Source organism: Corylus avellana, chromosome ca2 (assembly GCF_901000735.1).
Source record: "Corylus avellana chromosome ca2, CavTom2PMs-1.0".
Lineage (NCBI taxonomy): Eukaryota > Viridiplantae > Streptophyta > Magnoliopsida > Fagales > Betulaceae > Corylus > Corylus avellana.
Window position 1 is genome coordinate 40069804 of NC_081542.1, and position 4759 is coordinate 40074562.

At 36.7% G+C, this 4759-nt stretch overlaps 1 pseudogene; it reads right to left on the minus strand.

Annotated features, from left to right (window-relative positions):
- The window catches only part of LOC132169772 (glutamate receptor 2.5-like), a 34221-nt pseudogene extending 30694 nt beyond the window's left edge, over nucleotides 1–3527 (minus strand).
- Nucleotides 3528–4759: the final 1232 nt, after the last annotated feature.

Sequence of the window (4759 nt, forward strand, 5' to 3'; positions counted from 1 at the left end):
TTTTGGGTCTATTTTATGCTCTTTCTGGTACCAAGTAAAGTTGTAATCTATGTTTATAGAAGGTATTTGTTTTAAGAGTAATGCTAAAAATCACATTTTTGGTAGTCCAACCATTGGATTAGTTTTGTTTAAAAAAAAATTTCAAAGTTTAGTTCGGACTGCCAAGTACTTATGGGATAAAATATGGTTTCTAGCATTTCTCTTTGTTTTATATGCATCACTTGAGGTCATTTTGCTTTTGTTGGTTGCTGAGAAACCCAAGGAGAATAACAGAAATTCGAAGTTAAAACTATATAATTGCCAGTTTTTTTTTTTTTCCACCCAATTTTTCAGGAATTATTTACAGCTAATTTATTTTACATTTCATTTATCTTTCATCAGTTTGTTGGGGCGTGTTTGATGCCTTGGAAGTTGGTTTATTTCAATGTCTTTATGTAGGCACTTGAAGTAGGGCGTTGAATTCTTTGATTATAGCATTTCTAATTATCATGTTCAGAATTTCATGAAATGCCTTTAGGGATTTGTGCTTTGTCCAATCGCACAGAATACAAATGTTCGGTTGATTGATTTTCATCAAATGACTCGGAGATCCCTAACTTGTTAGTGTCTGTTTGTGATTGCGTTTAAGAAATAGAGTTTTTAAGTTAAAAGGCGTTTTTTGACAAAAACTTTATTTTTAAGTTTTTGTCAAAAGTGTATTTTGGCAATTTTTAGGATTTTTAGACCCTTAAAAGCACTGTTAATTTTTTTACTGAATGAATACTTTTTTCTTCACACGGACTTTTTGAGTGTTAAAAGCACTTTTAAGCTCTTCAAACGCAATCTCAAATAGGCCCTTAATATCAAATGTTTTGTTTGTTCTTTTTTCACTCTTCCAATCTGGAGAGTTTTTTTTTTTAAAAAAAAAAAAAAATAAACATTACTTATCAAAAAAAAAAAAAAAAAACTCTCTAGTCTATCAGTGTTTTCAGTTATAAATCTTGGTTGGGCATTTTGAAATTCTTCCAATGGATTAATATACTGTTCAGTTTGAATGTTAACCCTTATTTTCTCAAACTGTAGTACCTCAAAGAAGCAGGTTGGGCTGATGGTGGGCGGCTAATAGCATGCGCTCAACCGGCCAAGACGATTGGCTGTCCAGGTGAGTTTTAGTTTGTGCTACTGCTTTAAATGCTATCTCATCATACATACAGAATAACTTGTTTACTTCTTTTAATTGAGTTCAATTTTCAGTTGCTTATAGTGGTTTTAAAATGGATGGTTGTTATAATATCATTATTAATATTGTCAAACTAGCTCAATCTGGTTGTAGTTCAGAAATTAAAATCTTTAGATTCGCTAATTTATTTTTTTATGTTTAGACTGTGAGTTGTTAGTCCCATGGTTTCTTGAAGGCATCATTTGTGGCTGCGGAAAGAAACCTATACCAAGGATGATAGTCATGCGAGTTAGGCTACTACTAAGACTACAATTTGGAAACATCAAACTTCATTTTCTTGGGCCATACTGTCCTCAACCCCCTCATAACTAGCGGTGGGCATCTACTCTGATGGAGTAGGAAATGCCCTCTCTGACTTTGATGGAGGCAAACTTCCACCGAAGCAGGAAGCGTTGGAAACCTTAGACATCATGTTTGACAAAGGTAATTTTCGAGCCGATGCTGACTTCCAAAGGTCGGTTGGAAGTTGGTTTGGAAAGTTGGTGGCTACTGAAGGTGGGTGGCCACCACATATCAAGTGGTGGCCGTTGCACATAAAGTCGTGGCCGCCATCATCAAGCGGCCAAAACTCAAATAGAGAGAAAGGTGAAGATCACAACCATTGATAGAAAAAATCCTAACCATTTGTTGTGCGCTCAGCTTTTTATGCAATGGAATGATATGTGAATCATGAAATGAACATAAGTTGTGTGTTCATAGGGTTGTGAAAATACATTTATTGGCAAGTTATGCTCATGTCATCCGCTCAGATTTTTTTATTTAATTATTTTCTTTTTTTAAGGCCGGGTCAGGGTGGGTGCCGTACACTTTTAAAATGATTTTTCCATTACTTATTAGAAAAAAAAGGGTCGTGTTGGGTCAGAATTTTTCAGATATCTTATATTCTCATTCTGACTTCTGACCTGACTTGGGTCATAAATCAAAAAAAGATTATATTTGTTCTGACTCGGTGTCTTTCCATACTCGACCTTCACAAACTTCTCGAACGTTGTTCTCCCTGGAACTCCAATCTTCAGCGGCTTTGCATTTGTCGGCATTTCCCAACCTTTCGGAGGAAGATGTTGTAAGTTCCCAGGCCAAATCACCGGACCAGACAAACTACTTCCATTTTTCTCTTTTTCTACTATGTCACCTGGGTTTTCCGAAAACCCATGCTCTGTTTTCCAGTAATCTATTTCGTTGTATCTCTTTCCAACCACGTTTACGATCCTCAACATCGGAGTCTCCGACAGCCGACCTTCTTCGAAACGTATTTTTCCACTTAAACCAGAGAAATTGCTTGATAAAATCTTCTCTAACAAAATCTTTGGAGTACTAGTAATGTTACTTCCCAATTTCTGCATTGCATTTATAACAATTTCAATGCTGTCGTATGCTCGCAGGGCATAAATTCCAGGCACGGAATTATCTTCTTCCGGATATTCACTTCTGAATTTATTCCGGAACTGGGAATAAAAATGATGATGCCTGCCGATCTCAGAATAGTTGGTCTTGATTCCCAACGCGCCTTCCATGGAGGAAATAACAGAGTTGTTAACAGAATCCAGCAAATTTGTAATGCTTTCTGCAATTATCCATGCCGAGTCCCTCCCTACAAGTCCCATCGGCTTAGCTTCTCTGAACAAATGAGTCACCATCTCTAATGATGACTGAAGAACTATGAAAACCCTAGATTGGATTTTCAGTAGCTTATCCAGCTCTTCTTGGACAACCCTTTCCGGATCAGAGACAGAAGAAAACGGTGGAAGAACCAAACGGTACTCAATCTCCGAACTCACATTTTGGAGAGCCTCCGACAAAAGTTTCAACTTCCCAGAATCACCAGCGTAGGGTTCATCTTCATAAATCGCCACGACCCTTTTCCAATTGTACGCTTGAACAATATCAGCAATGAATTGTATTTCTTCAGAACCCTTTTAGCCATTTTTAGCCATTTTTAGCCATTTCAGGTGCTGCAAATGAAATAACAGGAACTTGAGATTCATTTCCCACGTCGGCCACCAAAGCTGCTTCCTGCCACGTGTGCATGCCGATAATCACTTTCACCTTCTTCTCTTTAATCATCTCTTCAGCTGCGTCCAATAAAATTTTAGAAATTCTCCTTAAAGTAATGATTAAGCGATTAAATTTACCTATTCTTATCAGCTTAAGCTTTTGAAATAAGTGGTGATTTAAAATGTAATAGAATTGGTAATAAATAGCTAGGGACATACTAACCAACAGAAGTTACTCTATGAGGCTGCCGGATAGAGAGGGAGAGTTTGCGAGCCTTGGACGTTTTGTTGAAGTTCTGAACTGCAATTTCCATGCCGATTTTCTCTTCTTTGCCTATACGGGAATTGACATCAATGATGGCACCAATCTTCATAACTTCGTCACCAATGGCGGCTTCAGCTCCATAGTAGAGAACGAAAGGAAAAGAGAAGAATGCAAGAAAGAGAACCACTGATCTTGAGATTTTGGTCACCATTACAACTGACCAAGCCGTTGGCGGAAATTTTGGGATAGGGAGTTAATTACTGATTCGGGTTTAAATGGATTCTTTTGGTTTCTTGCTGATTATCAAACTAAAACAAAATAAATGTGATTGGTTTCTAGGAAAACGAAGGAAATTGGTAGGAAACTGGGCGTGAAAGTTCACTTCTTTGACTTGGTTTGCTAGAAGACAACATTAATTAATCATTCGGTTACGTACAGCTAGTGTATGCTAGCAGTTTGTAATCCTGCAGCTTAGACTTGTCGCTGTTTCTTGCAACTCTGTTTGCTGGCCTACGTTTCTTGCAACTCTGTTTGCTTGCCTAGTTTCTTATAGATCGAAGAAGAGAGATGAGTCTTGACTGAGGAGGTCAAAGCTAGCGGTCGGTGCTGCCGGCCTAGCTCTTTCATGGAAATCGTGGACGGCTAACATGTTCAATTGATAAGATTATGATAGAATATAAATTTAATAATTTAATTTTTCAATTCTTACTTCTTTAAACTGTTAAAATAATAATTGATAATTTAATATGATTTTAGAGGGTAAGTTTAAAGTCAAATCATATTTCTGTCATTCAAGGGAGAAAAGAAGTGTCTTTGAGGTTTGCAGTTAAAGATTTGAAATCCAACAACATGCAAACACGACTCATAGCTTTTTGTCGGGCTTGTAATCTAAAGCTTTGTTTTTTTTTTTTTTTTTTTTTTTGCCGTAAGGTGTTCTCCAAATTAATAACATTGACTCGCGATCACTAAGATATCCCCCGTCGTGAGAGAACGATGAGAATTCTACGGTCAGTCGCTGTTGAACTATAATGAATTTTCGAGAGTCACAACAGAAATGGAAAACAAAAATTAATCTCGGAGCTTTGACTAAAGCTCACGTTGAAGAGAATTGATCAATGGCTTTGAAGTCCTTGAACCCGCGGCTCCAAAATCTTCAGATCTTTCTTTTATGTTCTTTTTTCTTTTGTAAAGTAAGTGCTTAATTAAAAGTAATTATAAAAGAAAATAATAAAATAATAAAATTTAAAAACAAAAAATAATAAAAAACTTGGGGTGGCCGGC